General features: G+C 44.8%; 1 non-coding gene across 1 annotated transcript; it reads right to left on the reverse strand.

The window, feature by feature from the left end:
• Nucleotides 1-7,887: 7,887 nt before the first annotated feature.
• Nucleotides 7,888-7,945, reverse strand: LOC146785879 (U7 small nuclear RNA). Its single transcript, XR_014971305.1, has one exon. It is a non-coding gene; the product is annotated as a U7 small nuclear RNA (small nuclear RNA).
• Nucleotides 7,946-11,088: the final 3,143 nt, after the last annotated feature.

The raw sequence follows: 11,088 nt of genomic DNA on the forward strand, positions 1-11,088 counted from the left end.
GAGAAATGTCGCTTCGCGACATTTCTCCTGTCATGTTTGGACAGGAACGCCCACTTTGCATCTCATTAGAGATGCAAAGCTGAGCGTTAAGATTTTATGTGCTAAAGCAAGGTTTCATGCGTTAGCAAAAGCGGCGATAATTTTTTATCGCCGCCTTGTAAATATGCCCCCTTATTATTTCAAACTGGTAAAAGAATTTTGAAAAAAACTTGGGTATATCATCAACGAGGCGATAAAAACTTATCGCAGCTTTTGCGTCCGTTTTCAGACAAAAAGCACTGATAATTTTATCGCCTAATCAGCAAGGTCACGCTATCGCGTGAAACCTTGCATTAGCGCCTGTATTCTGAACACCCAGCTTTGCATCTCTAATGAGATGCAAAGTGGGCGTTCCTGCCCTGACGTAACTGGAGAAATGTCGCTAAGCGACATTTCTCCAATTATCAATGGGCACGTTAACCTGCAGAGCGACAAGCAAAGTAGCGATAACCTCTGTTATCGCTACTTTCCTTACACCTGCTTCAAGACTGACTTAGCCATGATATCCTATGTGAGGTGGATATCATGGTTAAGTATGCCTTACCCTATCATCAAGCTATCGCCAAAGTTTGTGAGATTATCGCTGGATTTCCAGCGATAATCTCACATTTGGCAGTTAGCGCTTGGAATTTTATCGCTTTTGAGATAAGCGTTGTTAATAGCATGCTATCTCAGCGATAAAATTCCACGTTGCCCGGCGATAATTATCCTTGCGCTAAGTGATATGCCCCACTGTTCCTTCAAAGCAATGAGAGCTATACTATGGATCAGGCATTTGAGCATTTATTGTCACAGAACCAAATGATGTTGTCAAGAGAATACAGGTGAGCTAAACATTGAAGAAAGAAATGGTAATAAAGTGTTATGTACTACTTTGTTTAGGAAGGATACTGAGATCTCTTTAAAAATGTATCTATTTCCAATTAACTGTGAACCCATGCACTTCAGTCTCTATCTTGTACTCAAATGTATTTGTTCTATAACAGTCACTTTGTGTCATTTGGTCCCTTTGTTAGAATATGTTACTTGGGGGCATATCAGCAACAACCGGCGATAATTATTGCTCAGCGCTCTTAGCGTGAGGATAATTATCGCCGGGTAACGTGGATTTTTATAGCTGAGATAGCGTGCTATTAGCAACGCTTATCTACTCAGCGATAAAAATCCTCACGCTAACTGCCTAACGTGAGATTATCGCTGGAAACCCAGCAATAATCTCACGTAGGGGCATATCAGCAACACCCGGCGATAATTATCTCTCAGCGCTCTTAGTGTGAGGATAATTATCGCCGGTTAACGTGGATTTTTATCGCTGAGATAGCGAGCTATTAGCAACACTTATCTCCTCAGCGATAAAAATCCTCACGCTAACTGCCTAACGTGAGATTATCGCTGGAAACCCAGCGATAATCTCACGCAATGTGGCGTTAGCTTACTGATAGGGACTCACAAACTTAGCCATGATATCCACTTTCTATAGGATATCATGGCTAAGTCAGTCCTGAAGCAGGCGTAAGGAAAGTAGCGATAACAGGGGTTATCGCTTTCTTTTCCTGACGCTATGCTTCATAGCGTGGGGCTTGATGATAGGAGAAATGTCGCTTAGCGACATTTCTCCTGTCATGTTAGGTCAGGAACGCCCACTTTGCATCTCATTAGAGATGCAAAGCTGGGCGTTAGGAATCCTGACGCTAAAGCAAGGTTTCACGCGTTAGCGTGGCCTTGCTAATTAGGCGATAAAATTATCGCCGCTTTTCAGCCGAAAACGGCCGCAAAGGCGGCAATAAAGGGGCTTGATAATATGCCGCAGAGAATTCCAATAGAAGCCCATGTTGACACCAGAACATGGGGGCATATCATCAAGGGCTTTATCTCCGCTTTTCTGGCCAGAAAAGCGGAGATAAAACCAACGCCCTATCAGCAAGAGGGTGCTAACATGCGTATTCGCATGTTAGCACCCTTTTACACTACGCCTACCTTTGTATCTCTAATGAGATGCAAAGTGGGCGTTCCTGACATACACTACATGTCAGGAGAGCAATAACGCGTCTTTGCGCTATCAGCAAGGATGCCCTTGCATTTTAGCAGACGTTAGTTTTTGGAGAAAACTGCTGTTTTCTCCAAAAACTAACGTCTGCTAAAATCCTGACTAAGCCACCCCTAACATGGATTATGCTGATACGACCACAGGGTCGTATCAGCAAGGTTATTGATTTGCAGGGAACATCGCTGGAAAACTGCTACATACATGTCTAATAAACCATGCTATGGAATTGTTTGGGAAAGAACCTGTACTGAGTTAAGAAACGTAAGGACATATCAGTAAGGAACGGCGATGAATAACGCAAAGCGCGCTTGGCGCTTTATTATTCGTCTCTGTCTATCTCTGGAATGTATCGTCCTGGTAGCGCGTTATCAACAACGCATTGCTCCAGGGCAATACAAATTCCAGAGATAGCGGTGGAAATCGCCGTTTTGCAGGGAACATCGCTGGTTTTCCAGCGATGTTCCCTGCAAAAGGGCGATAACCTTGCTGATACGTCCCTGTGGTAGTAGAAGCATGATCAACCCCCTATGTTAGGGATGGGTAAGTCAGGATTTTAGTAGACTTTAGTTTTTGGAGAAAACAGCATTTTTCTCCCAAAAACAGGGGCCATATTATCAAGGAACGGAGATAACATTATCTTTCCTTTAGCGGCAGGAAACTGCCGTCACCTCCCTTTGCATCTCATTAGAGATGCAAAGGGAGGTGACGGGAAAAAGGGTGCTAACATGTGATTATGCATGTTAGAACCCTCTTGTAAATAGGGCGATAGTTTTAGCTCCGCTTTTTTGGCTTTTAAAGCCAAAAAAGCGGAGGTAAAGCCCTTGTTAATATGCCCCGTTTTCTTCCATCATTAGAGCTGTGGAATAAAACTTGCAATTGGTCAAGACAGTGTGGGGGATATTCTCAAGAATGTGTGATTACTACCGCAAAAGTAGCTTAACGCAACTACTCACATCGCAGTTTATCGTGGAAAAATAACACCCTTTCAACGTGGTATTCTCAACACTGCGGCACCATGCGATAGGCCCATGATAACGCATCAAAGGTCCTCGATAAAGTCAGTGCAACACTGCAAAAACGCAAAAACACCAACGCCAAAAATCTTGCGATGATGCCCATCGCGACACAAAAACCAGCAAAAGCAGCCACAGGCCTGCAATCCCCACGGGTCATGCGGGAAAATGCACCATTAAATCCACGGAAATAAAAGGGAGATAAAAAGCAACTGCGTAGCACCACAGATGCACCCGGACCAAGAGCAGAGGCCAACACAAACCCCACAATCCCCACAGACCACCAGCAAGTAACAACAGGGTTGGGGAAGGCCAAGGAGAAGAGCGAGAGGAAGACGGAGTGCATTCCGCAGGAAAAGCAGATCAGCGTCACGGAGGTGACAGAACACCACCATCACCTGACACACAATTATACCACCGTGAAAGGTTGGCGTCCGCTGTACACAACACAATGTAATGTTGAAGGGCCCGGGGCCCTCATGCATACATTATGAACACAAGGACACATGCAGATAGTACATGGAACTGGCCAAGGGAACGTGCGCCCGGCCCCTTTATTGGCAGGGCCATATGTACAGTGACGCCTGTGTTATATGTGTGTAGGGTGAGTGTAAGTCATCTCGCAAGGAGTTGTTGGTGCTGGCAAAAACTTGAACAGTGAACAGCAGTAAAACGGAAACAGAAAACACCAGCATAACAGAGACAACTGCGGAGCATCATGGAGGTAGCCCGAGTAAGTACAGAGGTCACCCAATATGCAAACAGAAGTGTCCGTGAGTTGCAGTGCACTGAGGTTGGGGCACCTGGAGTGCCAAGCAGGTTATCAGGCAGATGATGGCATCCACCACAGGTGTGAGCAACTCAGTTAGTCTGACAGTACGACTGTTTCAGTTGGCGGTTGGAGGTGGACCTGGTGGTGGTGGCGTGTGCCTCGTGCGGTGATGCGTCATCTGGGCCGCTCAGGACTCAATTTGATGTGTGAGTCCTGGTGTAACCCAGTTGAGGCTGGAGGCAGTGGACAGCGCAGGGCCACAGACATATGGCGACGATGATCCCAAGACCTTCGTCTCAGAGGCCATTCAATATCTCAGAAGACAGGGTCCCTGTCTTGAGCTGCACAGAGTTAGTGGCTCCAGATGTACTGCGGCCGGCACAGGCACACCGCCACCGGACAGTGACTTTTGGTGCAGTGAGATGGGCCACGCAAGCTCAGCAGGTCCTCAACGATGTCTGAGGTGAATGTGGCAGTGGGTTGCGGGGGACAGTGGAAGGTGTCCTCCAGGGCATGATGCAGAGGGTGGAAGCTGTCCGGAAGCAGCAAATGGAGGAGTGGAATGCCACTGCATCGTTTTTACCACAAAGTCAGTATCACAGACGACAATCCCAAGTCCATGGACTCAGTCGCCACCAAAGTTTAACTAGAAAGTGTCCATGGTTCTCGGGGAACAGACAATGACATCAAGTCAGCCATACATAAATCAAGAGGGATTGCGAAATGTGTGACCTACTCGACCACAGTGTAGGCCCGAGGCAGCGGTCAGCAAGGGCCAGATGCGGTTCAGCAAGCCCCTCCTGGTACTCTAACACACGACGTTGACATGGCATTTGGGGGTGACTTGTGGTTGACAGAGGTAAAAGCACCAGAGCCAAGTGGGTGTTTAGGCAGGGACGATGACGTGTCCTGCCTGGTACAGACTGGATTGGATTGGTGTGAGGCCTGCTGGACCGCAGTGTAGGCCGATGGCATAGTCATCAGGGGCATAAAGACACGTGTGGTTGGGATGCCAGGCACAGACTTGGTGTCACACATCGAAGGGGGTACAGTGATGTAAACGCTGCCTTAATGTGCGTACTCGGACAATGTATGATCAAGACTCAGTCCCAAATGTGTGACCTACTCGCCCACAATGTAGGCCAGAGGCAGCGGTTAGCAATGGCCCACAGCCATGTGTCGTTGTCTTGCGATGCACAGAGTTAGTGACACTAGGGCAGTTGTCTGTAGTGTTCGATCACCTCCGTAACGTTGATCCTTTTACCCTCCTGACGCGTCATCCTCTTACACCTCTTCTTGCATGCAATGATATGTACTCTGCCATTGAGATATCGATGCTCAGTTACAATTGTGTGACCTACTCGGGAACAGCATAGGCTGAGGGCAGTAGTCCGCGTGGGCAAACAGAATCTTGTGGTTGTGATGCACAACTAAGACTTGGCAGCACCACATCGAAGGGAGTATAGTGACATCAAATCTACTATAAATGAAGTTCTCTGCCATAGTATAATCAAGACTCAGTTCCAAATATGTGACCTACTTGTCAGCTGTGCATGCCGGTGGAGTGTGTCAACAAGAAGGGAGTCTTGCGCGCCTGTGTCACGGAGGCTGTGATGGTCTAATGAGGCTGTCAGGTTCGCGGCATTGGGACTTGGAGCTTGCTCCGGCACGTGGTGGGCCCTCTTTGACACATGCTGGTGTTGGCAGGTGTGCATTGATGCCTGGGTGCGCAGGGCCTGGCAGGACTGATAAGGGGACCTGCGGCCTGGGGTGCAGCAGGCGCACAGGATCGCAGGCAATACTGCTCACGGCGTTGGCGTCGGCCTCATGGCGGGGTGAGGGGTGCCGCCCTGGCAGAGACATTGGGCATTCCGGAGGAGAACCACGCCCATAGCTACATGCTTTTTAGTCACACCCCTACGCTGGCCTGGCATACGCCGGGCCAGCCTACTCCGCTCACGCTTACAGGGGAGGACGTAACAAGCTACAATTCTGCGATCTTCCCCACTGGCTGGGGTGACATGGTTGCATCCACTGTCCCCTGCACTCCATTCACCAGCGGTTTATGTCGACATGGATATGTTTTTTGTCTGCAGTCTAGCCATCGCTTCCACACCACACTTGGCATTGTGTATATTCTCATTCATCGGTCACTTGCCTCCTTCGCTCATGCCTGGTCACCACCTCTTCCCAGAATCTGCTATCATGTGGCTGAGGTGCCATGCGGTTGATGGCTTATGTGCATGGCTGGCCCAGGTTGCCAGCGTAAGTTGTGCTGTCGTGTCTGGTGGGTGGGCATGTTGTTTGGCATGTTGTATGTGAGTTTGTGACGTGTGCATTCCCAGTGTTGTGAGTTGCATGATTGTGGAGTTGAGGTGTGTTCATTTGGGACTTGCCAATGAGCAGCGCATTTCCGTAGGTGCCAGCTAGGAAGCACTGGGTGATGATGGACTGTCGGAAGATGTAAGACTCATACACTCGGAATGGGTGGTTGGCGTCGACGTGGGTGGAGATTCCCAGGTGGTCCACTGTTACCTGCACAATGATGGTATGCGTGTGCTTTCTGTAGCGGATATTGTGTGCAGTGTCACCAGGGGGCGCAAGTAGGACATGTACATTCAATTGCCCCCTGACACGTGAGGGAAGCCAGCTATGGCGTAGATGCCTTGCTTGGTCTCCAGCTGTTCCTGTGCAGTGTGGGGGAAGGATAGGTAGTGTGGTACCAAGCTGATGATGGCATCCAAGACAGTTGTGGAGGGCTTGGATTGTGCTGGCTGGTAGACTCATCCAACTCTGGCATTTGTTGGTTGGAAGGTCCCAGGGACAACGGGTACAGCACAGCCAGCAGCTTTGTCTGCGGAGGGATGTTGGTTGTCCGCTGTGTTGGTACCGTCGGCCTGTGGGCAATGGTGGTCAGGATGCATAGGATGGTTGTCCTTTTGAGCCTGTGGTGGGCAATGACATTCCCTGGTGTTGGGTTTGTGAGGTTGGTGCGTTTTCAGCAGGTCGATGTCTTGGTCTGCGCTGCCTCAGTGTTGGTCCGGGCGGAGGGCGGGAGGGTCCCGGGTTGGTGGCAGTGGGTGTTGTTTCCCAATTGGGGCTCTCGGCTGCATGTTCAGTTGCCCGGGGGCATCTGTTGTTCTTCATGTTTGGTTCTGGGCTGTGCTCCATTGTCTGGTGCCGGTTGCTGTCCGACTTTGCACCAGGTCAGAGCAGGTGTTAATTTCCTGCTGCTAACGCGCCTTATCGCATGTTTTGTGATCTTATCACCGATCTGGCTGGTCATTGAGAATGTTGTGGAGTGGTGTTGTCACAGCTTTCTGCACAGGAATGCCTACTCTGCATCTCATTAGCGATAGTTGCCAGGGTCATCTGTGGCGATGTTTTTGAGGATGCTATCGCTGTGAAACTGGTGATATGGGCTGTTAGCACTGGCTTGTGAATGGGGCGGTAATTTTATCACGAGTTTGGCTGCGATAAAGTGCCGTTAACTCAGCGATAGCTCCTTGAGAATATGCCCCTAAGTTTCCCAATGCAGAGGCCACCAAGATTATGTTATATTAAAACCCAAAAGGAGGAAAGGGCAATAATCCACGCTCTGCCACTTTCGTTTGGAAGGAGATTTGCCTTTCTACCATTCTCTCTTTTCACAGTTACGCCAGTCTCTATCTTTATCTCGAGTTTACTCCTTCTGTATCAGTTAATCAATTAATCCCTCTGGCTTCTTTTGAGAGAATCTGTCATTTGTTCTGTTCACTTCTTATCATAGTTGATTGACCCTTGCTCCTTATAGCAATTGCTTTCATTTAAAAAAATATATATATATCTTAACTATCTATAAATAGCTAAGTTGCAAAACAGAAGATCCATGAAGTGAACGAAAAAACATACACGCACAATAATAGCAACATCTACAAATACAAGGCATACCTTTGTAAAATAAAGAAAAATAGTTTAAAACATAACTATCAAGCATTTAGAACAAAGAAAAACAAAATCTGTTATTAACAAATAAAATGGGCTCCTCAGTTAAGAGGAACCTGTAAGACAAATTGCAAAAGAGCTAAAATATCTAACTAGCAACTTCTCAATCCTTTAACCCAATTCCAAGGGTTTCCTATCACAATGATGGTGGCAATGCACCGATACTGCAATCATTGATAGGATCTGAAGAAAAAATCTAGAATAGCCAACATCTGAGAAAAGCATTTGATTTGCTTAATTCTGGCCCACCAGAGTATAGATAGATCACAAAAATGTACGAGACTTGCATATGCTAATTAAGAGAAAGAGGCTACACCTCACAGCTAGAGTTCCTCGAAGAGGATGTACAATGTTATTACTGGCAAGGTAGATGGCATGTTCTCTCTTCTAGCACTTTCTAGCAGTGGCTGCTCTTGCTCACCTTATTATTTCAAACTGGTAACAGAATTTTGAAAAAACTGTTCCTTCAAAATAGTGATAGCTATGTTATGTATCAGGCACTTGAGCATTTATTGTCACAGTACCAAATGATGATGTCAAGAGAATACAAGCAAGCTAAACATTGAAGGAAGAAATGGTAATAAACTGTTATGTACCACTTTGTTTAGGAAGGATACTGCAATCTCTTTAAAAATGTATCTATTTCCAATTAACTGTGAACCCATGCACTTCAGCCCCTGTCTTGTACTCAAATGTATTTGTTCTACAACAGTGACTTTGTGTTGTTTGTTCCCTTTGTGAGAATATGTGACTCGCTTTGTTCCCTTGTAACCTCAATTTCTTGGTACTGTCTGCCATTGTTATTTGGAAAAACTTTCACTTATTTTGTTTGGTTCTCTATAATTCGCCAACTCACAAAACAAGAATTATATCTTATGACTAAAAACGCATATATATACAATTATAACATTGGTAACAAAAAGTTACAACCAGACTAAAGACAAAAATAATTCATTTTAAACTAATGCAGATTGAACGTTTTTGATAATTGTACTCCAAAAATAATTTATTTCTAAACAGATCAACATAGGTCCTCGGTTTAGAGGAACCTGAAGGACAAACTGCTACATACATGTCTAATAAACTATGCTATGCATTTTTTGGAGAACGACCCTGCACTCAGTTAAGAAATGTATCTCTTTTCCAGTTCATGTGTTCCCATTTTTGCCATCTCTTTCTTGTTGTCATCTTTACACCCTGTGATTCAGTCAATTACTTTGTCTCTTTATGTCCCTTTGTGAGAATTGGGCACTTGTTTGTTTTTTTCTGAGGTGAATTGCTTGACTCTCACTGGTAACATTAGCCGTAAACATTTTTAATTTTTATTTTTTGAGTTTCTGTTAAAATGAAACAAATTAATACCAAAAGGTTTTCAATAAAACAAAGAAAAAGATTACATAAGACAACATGTGTACATCTGTTGAAAATTAGCATAATAAGCCTTAAAAAAAGGGTCATTTTATATATAAAGCCAATGCACATCAAAAACTCACAAAAAAATAACAGAAAGACATAATCATGAATTAACAAATGAGATAAAGCACTACATTAAAAATAAACTGCTTTTACAAAATAACAAAGATCTTTGGAAACTAGATAATTCACCTGCAACCATATAATCCAATTCCAGCGATCTCACATCATTGTGATGGTGGCAATGCATAGATACTGCAATCTGTAACTGGACGTGAAGAACAATTGTAGAACTGTGACCAATCACTAAAAAAAATAGTTTAATTACTTCATGTCAATAGATTTTAGGAAGACCTCACAGATGTTGCAGAATACAATATGCTAATTTATAGACAAAGGGGATGCCTTTCGAAAACAACTTTGAAGAGCAAGCGATCTGATATTACAGGTAAGTAACATGGGATGGCCTCTATTACAAAGAAATGTACTCCTGTACATATTCTTATTTCATAGGAGGACCAAAAAGGTGAAAATAGCATTTCCTCGGAAAAATGAGAGCTCTGGAATAAAACTTGCAATTGGTCACGACAGTCAGTTTGTTAATGCAAAGGCCACCAAGATTATGTTATAAGAAAACCCAAAAGGAGGAAAGGGTAATAATCCACACTCTGCCACGTTCCTTTGGAAGGAGATGTGCCTTTCTACCATTCTCTCTGTTCACATTTACGCCAGTCTCTGTCTTTATCTCGACTTTACTCCTTCTGTATCAGTTAATCAATTTATCTCTCTAGCTCCCATTGAGCGACTCAGGGGCATATTATCAAGGACGGCATTAAAAATTATCACTGGTTTAGCGGCAGAAAACTGAAGCTATAGCGGCTATAATGGGCTTGATAATATGCCCTTGAGAATTCCAATAGAAGTACATGTTCTTTTGTGAACATGGGCTTCTATTGGAATTCTCCAGGGCATATTATCAAGCCCATTATCGCCTCTTTAGCAGCAGTTTCCTGCCGCTAAACCGGCGATAATTTTAACGCCATCCTTGATAATATGCCCCTTAGTCATTTGGTCTGTTCACTTCTTTTTTTTTTTATTTTATTTTTTATTAGAACATATCCAGAAAAACACAGATACAGATTCATACAAATTCAGAAAAAAAAAGAAAAAGAAACCCAGAGTAACAAAAGTCCAACTTGCAAATTACAGAAACAGATCCTAAACCAAAAGGAAAAAGACAAAGAACAAAAAAACCCATTTTTTTTAAATTAGGAGAATCAAAAGAGCAACAAAGATTTCATTGCAACATCTTCAAAATAATATTCCCTACCTTTGTTCCCCGCCCTTATCCCCCCCTCTACTCCATCCTTACTTCTCTGCTCCATTATGCCAAATGTGCCCAGATCTTCCTTCCCCGGGCTCTAGCCTGTCTACCTCGGCATGAATATAGAGATAGCTCTCGTTTATATATTCCTAGGATTCTAGCAAGCCATATATGGAAGCTTGGTGGCTCTGCATCTTTCCATCTTGCAGCTAGTAGTATCCTAAATACCGCTGCCCCCAGAAACAAACCGTATTCTTGTACGGTACTAAGAGCCAACGAACTATCATAGCCGAGAACCAGCAGGGTTGGGGTTATTTCCAGCCTACAACCGAACAAAGCTTCCCAAAAGCACCGCAGCCCTTCTTTCAATGGGGCCAGCTTCTCACATTAAAACAACATATGTAGCAGGGTAGCATGTCCTAAACCACATCTAGGACACTTATCATCTGCCCTTTTTCCCCATAGAAACAAGTTAGCAGGGGTAAAATAAAGGTTA

Source organism: Triturus cristatus, chromosome 11 (genome assembly GCF_964204655.1).
Source record: "Triturus cristatus chromosome 11, aTriCri1.1, whole genome shotgun sequence".
NCBI classification, from domain to species: Eukaryota; Metazoa; Chordata; class Amphibia; order Caudata; family Salamandridae; genus Triturus; species Triturus cristatus.